The sequence below is a fragment of the Argiope bruennichi genome, chromosome 4 (genome assembly GCF_947563725.1).
Source record: "Argiope bruennichi chromosome 4, qqArgBrue1.1, whole genome shotgun sequence".
Taxonomy (NCBI): domain Eukaryota; kingdom Metazoa; phylum Arthropoda; class Arachnida; order Araneae; family Araneidae; genus Argiope; species Argiope bruennichi.
The window spans coordinates 27303716-27315869 of record NC_079154.1 but is presented as its reverse complement, the minus strand read 5'-3'; positions in this window follow the sequence as shown (position 1 = coordinate 27315869).

Below are 12154 nucleotides of genomic sequence, written 5' to 3'. Positions count from 1 at the left end.
GTATTTAACCATTTTTCAAGACATTTTTGTACGTTTTGTAATCGTTTTATTTGATTTTTTTACTATCACATAGATTTATCTTACGCAGAAACCTACGTGAGGCATATAAATTAATATAGTAATGTTTATAAATTGACTCTCTGTCATTAATCGCGTCTTATTTTCAGCAGAACACAAAATTTATTCAAAACGCTCTGTAAAGGTTGAACGATGAATTTAGAACTACCATATTTGGCGCGCAATTGCTTCTTGAAACGTAAATATTCACTACTTAATGCTTTTAAAATTTTTAATTAGTCCTCTTGTATAAAAAAAATGCAAATATTCATTTTCTTTCGTAATCTCCAAAATCCATTCTTTTAGCAACTTCCTTTGTACTAGCAGCTAATTTTTTTTTCTTCTTACAGGCGCTATGAATAGAGTTGTAAAATATTTCTTATGTATTTATTACTTAATTCTAATATTTTCTTTATTACCATTTGGAAGTTATCATTGACCGAGTTATGAACTTTTGAATATTAGATATTTTAGGACAATCAATAGATTCTTAGTACTAAGCCAATCAGACTTGGGAAAATTCTGGACGATGATTGGTGTATCTTCTTTGAGACGGTCTATGAAATGGTCTAAATAAGATATTAATATTCAAATGTTCATAACTCGCACAGTTTTAGTCATAATAGAGTAAACCTTTCTTTTTATTTAAAACTATTTGCCTTTGGGTATCAGTTTTTTGCTGAGACAATTGGCTATATTTAATTTTCTTTAAATCGTTTAGATATAACTTCGTGTCCATAATTCTTCTAAATTAGTAGACATTAAAGCAGTTTATTTTAAGTGCCTCTTACTTATGCGTTACTCATTGTGTGCATGAACCTTTCTAATGGAGATTAGTCCCATGACGTAATGGTGCTATTTAAGACGTAAATATCCGCTCCATCTATCATCTAAATTTCTCGATATTATAACTTCAATTTTTTATACGTCACGTGAACTACACAGATGTTAAACACAATTTTTCTTTTTTATCTTTCAACAATAGAGAAAAATCACGTGATCAGATTGTTGATAAAACAATAAAAACAGTTTGAATTTCAAGTCAGCAATACAGTCTTTGTTGGAAATCAGTCAAAAAAATTTTAAATTACCAAATTTGAGAAAAATTTCCAAAATTATTAAATTCTAACTTTTACAAAAGATAATTGTTTTTTAAATTTTGAAACGGTGTAAAATTTATTTTTGTGTTACAATATTTTCAGAAGCTATCATAGCAAAAAAATTCAGCTTAATTTTTAATTAATTGTCATTTTAATTAAATTTTAAAAAATTGCTCCTAGGTACACATTTCTATCCTTCAAGATACATATGTGCCAAATTTGGAGATCGTAGATCAAACAGTCGATACACACACACTCATCTGTATTATTAGTATAGGCTTACACTGGTGGTTAAGATATTAATTCTTTCTCCAAATGTATAAACTCTTGAAAGAGAACAGTAAAAAGAATTCAATTGAATATTGACAGAATGAGTGAAATTAAATACGAACATAAGAGTTAATATTCTTCTTCCATTTGTTTGATATCGCCAAATTTCAATGCAATGATGCTGAATTAATTAAGCCAGAGGTAATCTTTTGCTGTTCATTTTATGTCATAATTTTGTCTCTCTATATGACTCTGAGGATTTTATATTTATTCTTAAATACATTAACCGTTCTTGATATTCATTACATGGACGCTAATTTCAAATATTTCTCAGTGTCCAACTCTATAAATGAATCCTTTTAAGTTAATTATATTTGTTTAGACAGATCATAAGAAGAAGATATTTCGGGAATTTTTTTTAGAAGAGAGTTTGAAGAATTGTGAGCTTATTTTTGCTCTAACTTAAGTGTCAAAAAATAGTATCTCTATTTGATACATGAATCTCTACATAAAAGTTTATAATAGGGTCCACTTTCTCGCCAAGCTTGAAAATTATAATCTTCCAGAAACTGATCAAGAGTCCACCAAGTTGGATACCTACAAAATATGGTAGCAACTGGCTTTTAGGGTTGCAATAAGAAATTTTCATGATTTCATTTGGCACGAAATGGCCTCCAAAGAATTCAACTTTCGAGTGTGGATATTAACCTTAATTCGTACCAGTACGTCTGAGTGTATGTGTGTTAATTAATAAAGTTATGAGAGATATCTCCTGTTATGAACTCTCGAAAACGTTGTTGAAAAAATCTAATTTTTAACGTTGTTGCTAATCTAAAGTTGTTGCAAACATCATATTTTTTTAGCTGTTTTAAAATTCGAATGCCGTAAACAAGTTTATTTCTGAACGTTTGCAATTTTATTAAAATATTTTTTGCATAATTTTAAACATTATGTCTCATTTTTACATTGAAATTATCATTTTTTTCCCCACACTTTCAAGTTAGGGAAGAAAAGTAGTGTTTAATATAATAATAATTTTTTGTTATAACTTCCTATATTATTTCAGCACAATATTTATTTTTACATCAAACTAAAACGGTATAATTGAAGAGATAACTTTGTCAATTTTAAGGAAGAAAATTGAAAAAGTTTTCTCTTCTCTTATACCGATTTAATTGAGGTAGGATTGTTATCACCATTTTTAATTATTTTTTAAATATTTTAAATAAATTTTACAGCAATATTATAATGACTGCACTGTTATAATGAAACTCTCATAGTTTCATTGTTACTTCTTATATTTCCTCCAGAACTTTTCTTCCATTATTGTATATGAAGCGGCAGTATACAGCGTATTTTTTCATGGTCAGTTTTTTTTACAGTATGATTTTAATATTTTTTTCTCTGAAATTTTGTATACTAACACTAAAAGTTTAACTTTAGAAATAATTGAATTTGGCTCAAAATTCAAATTCAAATGCTAGATTAGACAACAGGGAATTAGGGCGATCCATAGCACGATATACAATACTCTATAAAACGTTTTAAATTGTCCGAGTTCCATGTCTATTAAAGTTTAAAATTTAAAAATACATCAGCTTTTTTGAAATTTTGTTTACTTACATTAAAGGTTTAACTTTTGAAATAGTTGAAACTCAATTCAGAATTAAAATTCGAATGTTAGATTAGACGACAGATAATTAGGACGATTCATAGCACGATATACAATACTCTATAAAACGTTTTAAATTGTCCGAGTTCCATGTCTATTAAAATTTGAAGTTTAAAAACACGCTATCTGAGAAAGTTTTTAAGATTATGTTGCACAAAATATTTAACTAAAGTTTTAGCGAGCATTACTTCTAGTTAACTGGCTTGTCACCAAAGGTGGCTAATTATTAATATTTAAATGGCATATTCTGTCTTATTTTATTATAATTAAAACTCATGCCAAATAATTTGAAAGGTGCACAGAATTCTCTATTATCGAATATCTATAATTTAAAGCTTATTTATCTAAAAAAATATTTAAAATCTAATTTATCAGCTTTCGTCTCCCTCATCAAAGGCTTAATGTCTGGATCTAATTTTTTTCAATGCTATGAAAAAAACGGGATTAATAAAGAAAAAAACATCAAAAGAAAGACGCATTCTTTAAGCTTAAATTGAATGAAAGTGATGAATTATTAGTCTTATTATTTCACTCTTTTCCTTTCAAAGAAAAAAATGCAAATAGAAGTTCCAAACCAAACTTCCAGTAATTAGTACAGCTGAGTAGTTTTGACGAAGATTAATTTTCCCTAAGCTTTAGAAGTCATTAACGTTCTCAGAAAGAGTAAGAAGAACCCATGTTACTGTTATTAAATTATTTAAAATGCCATTAAGTTTTTGAAAGAGGGAAAAAGTTATTCTTCCGTCTATGCCATCTTTTTCCAAAAGAATTAAAACTTACTACAACTGCGACCAAACGATTTTTTTTTCACTTTGTTGTTGGGTAATTTCAATAATCTCCAAATAGCCATTAGTAACTTTTCTGTATGCTCTTTTTCGCAGAAAATCTTACTAATTTCGTAGGATCGATATGTTTATAGACGTTTTGGAGAACAGATTCTTTTAAGGGAAATATCAAAGTGAAGAGTTTTATCTTTATGATAATATATTTGCATCAAAACGCTACATTTTAACATGTAGTAGAGTAGAATTTTTTTGAGAATTATTACAAATTTCCTTGAATATTAAGAGCCTCAGAAATAAGTCGCCATCAAGATGAAAGCTTCAAACAAAACTAATAAAATCATAATCAAACAAAACTCGGTTCAAAAAATCATTCTTTTCATTCAAAAAATCAAACTTTGGAATTTAATTCTAATTTTAGAAAAGATTTCTAATAAATAAAGACTTTACTGGTAATGATAAGCATATTGATCGTCAAAAAAGTGATCTATTATACCGTAACTTTTTTGAAATGAGGGTAAATACATCTTAAAATTCCAAAATATTTTTTGATAATTCTTTCTGATAAATTTTCATCAAAATAATGCTTTTATAACAGTACTATTAGCGTTAAATATATCGACAGCTCAAAACCACTTACCTACCATCAGCATATTTTTTGTCGAAGTTTTTAGATTATTAAAATGATTTATAACTATGACAGCACTGAAAAGCTGAAATCAAGTTTATGTCAATTTCTCAGAATTTTGATACTAAAAAGTCACTATTACTGAGCTGGACTGTATAGTCCCATATTGCTCTTTGAACTTATGTATTGTTACTATTAAAAATTTAAGTAAAAATGCAGTTATTAGTGAAGTTATATAATTAGTAAGGGGTGTCCCAAAATTAACTCAAGATTTGAGTTTGTCACCATTCGCGCAGTAAAGTGTTGACAACGTTATAAAAAATTATTTGACAGCTGATAGTTTAGGGTAAGTAAAAATAGAGCGTCACAAGATAGAGCGACATGTTTTCATTGTTGAACAATGCATCAAAAATAATGAAAGTCTGGCAGCCTCAGTTCGAAAATTGGAGAACTGACCCTCTAAATCTTTTGATTTAAAGTCATTGGATTTTTTATGGGGTTATTTGAAGCCAAAGGTCTATGCCAACAAGCCCACAAGCATGCATGCATGCTGCATTAACGAAATTCAGCCACATTTATGCAAAATGGTCATAGAAAATGTCGACTAAAAAGTGCGTATGAACCAGTAAAGCCGTGGAGGCCATTTGCCAAATGTGTTATTCCGTACATAATCCTATCCTGTGTACTTTACGATTCAATAAATATATAACAATTTAAAGAGAAAAACTATGGTTTTTATTTAATTCAAATCTTGCGTTAACACTTTGTTCTAACGTGCAACGCTCCATTTTTATTAATCCTAAACTATTAGCTGTCAAATGGATTTTTAACAAGATTGCCAACACTTTATAGTACGAATGGTAGCAAATTCAAATCTTGCTTCAATTTCGAGATATCCTTTACAATAATGATCCTTTTAGCGTGGCAGCGAAACACGCTTATATTTTTCATAACATGTCTTTTAGTACAAATATTTCTAAATGAATAATGATATATAACAGATTCTCCTTTGTCACTAAAGCTTAAACTTAACATGATATAGTAACTTAATTGAATTGTATATATTTATATATAATAATTAACTGCCACAATGTATAATAATGTAACGCTAATATGATTTTTCCATTATTTAAGCATTTATTAACGAATTTCAACCCTATTGACTATGACAAAACGACTTTAGTAGCATGTTAACGAGTAATTGGTTAAGATTAGTTAATTAAATCTTTCGTGTTTAAAGTCATAGCAACACCATTCATAAATAAGTGTAAAGGGTTGTAAACTTGGTTTCGCTGTACACTTCCAATAAAAATATGTCATTCTCTGTAGTATCAACAACTGAGTCAATAAATTTCATCAAATATGACATAAACAGTTAAAGATCTGTATTTACTATTATTTCACGATATCAGAACTGATTAATCTTTTGGTAAAATGAATTAAATATTTTATTTTTACTGCTGTAGACATACTATATTTTTCCTGCTTAGATTTTGACAAATGGTTTTAACTAAAACTATTAGCAGGTCATTAGTTTCGGTTGGTACATGATTTATTTTGATGTGGGAATTTGTAAACAAAGCCATATAAAACTATTTACTATGAACATCAATTGATAAAATTATAGAACACAACGACACTAATGATATTCGCTCAAATTGTCTAATGAGAACTATTTGTTTGTTGTTATTGATATCGGTGCGTAAACAAAAATTCAAGTGTATCTGGCTTTGCCCATCAAAATTAAACTTGCTGTTTTTAGAAATGGAAAAATTCCACCCTTCAATCTGTTTCGATTTCACTAGAATAGGGGTCAGAGGTAAGAAAGAGGAGAATTTTCAAGGCAATATGTAAGAAATTATACAGATGGAGATAAAAACTAAATAATATCACTCAAAAAAAAATCTGAAAATCAACAACAGAAAATAAAAACAAAGAGAAAAGCCCAAATAGTTAGAAGTTCCCAAGAGTGCTTATATTCATTCATTCACCCCTCTTCATGATAAAATTGTCAAAATTGAAAGATAAGGGGTTCTGAAATCAACAATAATAAACGGTAATGCTGTAGCTCGAATCTGCAATGTTTCTTTCCAGCAAGGCTAGTTGCATTAATAGGAAGATCGTTTTATAATCAGCTTTATTGGATGCCGGCGACCATTTGGCGACTTTGGCGATAAAATAGATGATACTAGAATCTTCAAGAATTTTGACGATAGAACCAATAAGAGCTGAGATATGCTTTATTATTCGAGAATATTCCCTGCTCTACTTTGGAAACTATAAAAGGCTTGCAGTGAAAGCCAAAGACAATCGTCTAGTAGTATAGAGCCGCACAGCGAGTCATTGGCGAATTAGTTGGTTGAATCTAGCAAAGCGGACGCGTTGAGTGCAGCTCAAGCGATTGGTGAATTAAGCTGTGAGTTGAATCTTGGAGTTTATTATAGAAGCAGCAGCGAGTCGTGTGGAGTAGCCAGTCGTTAAGTAGTGAGTCGGCAGTTGGGTACAGTTAAAGCGAGGAGACAGTGGAGAATTGCAGACGTTTGGAGAGACCTTAATGAATATTTACGTATATACCCTCCTCCTACTGAGCTCTGTCTGGCCGTTTTGTGCCCTGTGTTGTTATTTACTACCGATTACTATTTGTGGGCTACTGTTAGTTCTAAGTGTGCAACTGTATGTTGCCTGTGTACGTCTCGGCTGTGTGTTTTGTCGCCTGTGTATCCGTGTCTTTGTGTCAATAAAGTCGTCATTTGTTTCTGGGGCCAGTTGACTGTGCTACACTTAGTGGAGGAATTTCTGTAACAATATAATTCGCGTAATAAGAAAGGATTTCCTCTAACTTAAATTAATTAAGCTGCATTAGCATCCTTTTTGAAAATATATGAGAAATATATCATAACAGAACTTATAATTTTATATAGTAATAAGATGACAAGGGTATCTAAGACAGTAGGTAACTCTCCTCAAATTTTCCCTTCCTATTATTGACCAATGCAGTGAACATATATCAAGCATACTAGATTTGGTTGAATTAGATCTTAAACAAGCAGCTTTATTGTCCTGAAGCTCAGACTCTTATATCAAGCAATCAATACGACAAATATACCGTCAATTAATTTTATAATTTAAAAATTAATTCAATTTTTATAGAATTTTCTATAATACAATTCTCATAGAATATAGATTTAAAGCATTAAGAATAAAATTAAATGAATGCACATCTTCTTTTATTCTATTTCTTCTGTTTGATAATCATTTTCATAGTTGATTCATATTTTTAAAAGAACGTACTTGCGTATTAATTATGAAATAAATATATATTTCGTAATTCTTTTTAAGATAAAACAATATTAAATTATTCTTTACTTCTTTCAATAATATATTTTTATTATTTTTCATCATTAACAACCTACTATCAATTACATATTTATATAATTTCATAAAATTTAATGAGTTGTTTTGGATATTTAAATTTTAATCAATTTTATTAGAATATAATTTCGAAATCGAATAGTCAGAATTTGTTTTTTTTTTATATTTCAAATGAAAAAAACTGTTCATTTGAGGTAATTTAAATTAACTTAGAAATTCATTTTTTTTTCATATCTCTAGCGAAAAAGCTGCACTTTCGAGATACTCTTAACCATGCATCTCAAAAATTTCACCCAAAAATTAAAATATTCTTATAATTATTTTCAAAATAAATTCAAAAGCATATCTTTTTAGCATAAAAACCCCATCAACATTTATAAAATTCAAACTCCTACGATATTCATAACATTTCCAATGCATTTTTTTTTTTCCTTTTTTTTTTTTTTTTTTTTTTGCCCTTAAATACAGAAAAAAAAAGTGAAAAAAAAAACTTCTCAACCCTTTTTTTTCTTTCCCTCCATCTACCTTTTTGTGCCCAAAGATTCGATAAATATTCAAACAGGAAGCAAGTTCGAGGCTGGATCAAAAAATAAAAAACATTCCCCATCCTGTTGAATGCGTATTATCTGTATATTTGATTAATTTTATACAAAACTTTATTCTTCCAAGTTTTTTTGTTTGCGTTTGGCATCCATCTTGCCATTCGGCAGTGCGAAGTGTTCTTTTGTTGCTAGCTGTCTTTGATAGCGAAAAAGTCATAAAATGTCAGTTGCTTTTTATGATTTTTCAAAGCAAGAAAGGAAGTCGGAAAGATAGTTCAATTCTGATGTGGAAATAAATTTACAAAAAAAAAATTCCAAAGAATCGAAAAAGACGCCTCGAAGGAAGAATGGTGTTAATTTTTTTTCATCGTTCTTATTTTCTTTCGTCGCAAACGATTTTATTGCCTTGGAAAACAGCATTAAAAAGTTCTGTGGAATACTTTGGTTTTCAAATGCGCTAGGCGCTTTCAAAATGTAAATAGAATATCTTCTAAGATTGCATTCTTAAGGGATTGTCATTTCCAATGAAATTGAATAAAAGTAGTAGTTTAATCAACTACTTAATTTTTAAAGATATATGGACTTTTTTAATACCTTTGAGAGTAAAAACTATTCAAATTGTGATATATGAAGTAGAAGTTGGCTAATTTCAACACTTTATTACGCTGTAATTTAAAAAAATTAGATTTCAAAAATGAAGTCTCACTAGTCCCTTTTCAAAATTAAAATAATTATTCAAAAATCCTTTTTTCCTCTAGTCCTTTGAATTTCGTGATGTAAAGTTTAAAAAATCGTCTGCATGGAAGAATTCAGTTCAGTTTTGTAATAATAATTTTAGTAATGACTTTTCAATGACCAATTGTAAACATTTATAAAATGCAACCAATAAGCGTGAAGTGGAGAAGTTTTTTTTTTTTTTTTTTTGTCTAACCAGTTTGATCTTTTTAAAATAATCAATTTTCTAAAAAATACATTTGAGATGTATTAAATGCTCTGAATTTATTTTGGTTCATTTGAAATAAAAATCAAAGATTGTAAAGAAATTGCCTTTACTTCTAAATCGTCAATAAATACGTCTGAGCAAAATTCGCTTGCTAATACAACATTTTCACATTCCCTAATATAAGATTAAGGAATATGTGAGAAAGTGTAGGGAAATATAATTAAAAAAATCGTATATGAATTTTGGATGTCTTTTTGGTACAAAAATTTGACACAAAACTACTATTTTAGCAAAAAGATCACAAATCAAATATCATTTATCAAAATCGTTACATTTTTTTGCTATCGCATTTGCAAAGCATGCGAATGGTAGACAGTCAACCCGTTGTTGTGTTTAATTCAAAATATTGTAAAGATCTATAGATGTTGAAACTGCGTATTAAATTTTATCTGTCTAATTCTTATATTATGTAGTTATTACGTCCACTTGCATTAGGAAAGACAGACATACAAGCTTTCGGTGAAAGAATTTGGTTCAAAATTTTATGTGAAAATTGTATGCCAAATTCCAGCATCTATCTCACAGCGTTTTTGATTTATCAAGCTCACAAACAGGCAGCCATAGCTCCAAAGTTGTGTTCTTCAGACTCGGGCATCTATCTCAGGAAAGTCATGTGAAATAGAAATATTCACTTTATCGTCTTGAATTTATCTCTTAAGATTTTATGCTACTTTAAATGCCAAAGCTAGTATAGGTGGTCCTGGAACCAGTCATAGAAAATGCCATGAAAATCGAATATTATTGCTACTATTATAATTTTTTTAAAACAAATATGGGGTCCTTTAACTCTGGCATTATTTACCCGTGGTACAAAAATGCATTAACCATATAACAAATCGTCGTCGCAAATTTTGATCTTTTTTAAACATTTTCCTCTTTTAACCTGCTTCAAGATATTCCAGCAGTTTATCCAAAAATTAAACGAAGAATGAATGTTTCAAATGGCATGAAAAATGGAAATGGTTAAATTAAATTAATTCCTTAGCTATCACATTTTAGAAAGAGTCACGTCGTCCAAATATTTATTAGTGAGGTAAACAACATTACTTTTAATTATAAAAGCACATATTCAAATAAAAGAATTCTACAACATTGTGATGCAGCAAGACATAAGGTTTCAATTACTAAAGTGATAAACTTCATTTTTTATTATCAGTTCATACATACGAACACTGCTTTTTAATAAAAAGAACTTCACTTACTGAGAGAGAGAGAAGAGAAAGAACACAAAAAAAATCTAAAACATTCTCGATCGAACCTTATTTTCATCATTTCACTTCCTCCCAAACTAATTCAATCTTAATTTTACTGACTGAATTTCGTATCGTCATTCTTTAAAAATTTCCCCTCCTCTAAATATTGCAATCCAAGCCAGTAAAAGAGAGAAAGTTAAAAACATGTCTTTTCAAAATGGTACATTGAAACGGAAAGAAACAAAAGGGAAACGAATAAAAAAAAAGAAGCGTTTCACGTAGTAGCTCTGGAATTAAAAGAAGAAATCTGGCAACAGGGAAGCACTTTAAAGTCTTTAATGGCGGCAATCAACTGGCTAAGTGGCGCCATTTTGCGAGACAATAAAATGCGCGAATTAAAGCGAAGCTATTAAGAGTCTCGTTGAGAGAGATGGGACGTGCCCCTCTAGTATTCTAAGTAGGATGGAGGATATTTAAATTCAACAATGCGAACAGAAGAAGGGTGTTAGGGGGGGGGGGAATGGGAACTATCTCGGTCCGGCTTCGACATTGTTTCAGATAAGTGATGCAAAAAGAGAATGATTTGGGAATCAATTTTGAGAAAGTTTTCAATAGTTTTCGAAGGTACAGGGCCTGTGCTTAATCGGTGAGTGGGATACGCGTGAATTATCGAATTTTTAGATACTTCATGAACCATTTCCAAATGACTTTCTCTGTTATTAGGCGCAGTTATGCTGGGTTTGTTGTTTGGTACCTCTTTTGAGATCCGGAATGCATGCATCCATGAAATAGAATTCCATTTTAAGTCGATGAAATTTTTAATCCTCGTTTAAATACAGTCAAGAACATATTGTTCTTTAATGGATCTGAAACCTTTTATTCGAAACAAGCTTTTTCTCTGTAAATTGTTTTACATGGTTGTCATGGTTTCATTTTGTAATAAACAAGAAAATATTTATTACTATTTTTTTCTGTTCTTTAATTCATTTTTCAATTTATTTCGTGATTTTTACTTCTGATTTCCCTCCGTGAATAAATTCAAAGAAAATTTAAATTTCATAAATTTAGAGAAGTTTGGCAAAGAAATATTCATACGATACCAGAAATGTAACAAAGAACTGATAAATTCCGACAAAAATTCCCATTTCAATATTTCTTAGAAGAAGTTTTAAACATTCTTAGTATTTAAAAAGTATTTTGAAATTCTTAGGGAATTGGATATATTTAAGTCATCTTATAATGTACGTCGTAGCATAGATGGCCAAATAATATAGAACATTTATCACTATATCATCACATAAATCACTGTGTCCAATAATGCCTAAACTTTGCTTGTGATGTCATATGAAAAACGCATGTGAGTTGACAGTACTATCAGTTGCGCTGTGTATCTTACTGTCCAGAATTCTGTAAATGCTAAATGATATACTTGCATATTTGATGTTTCTACTACAGAAAAAAAGGATACCAATAAAAGTGATGACATTTTATTACTTATTCTGTGCCTATAACTGCCAAATGAGAAATACTTGATG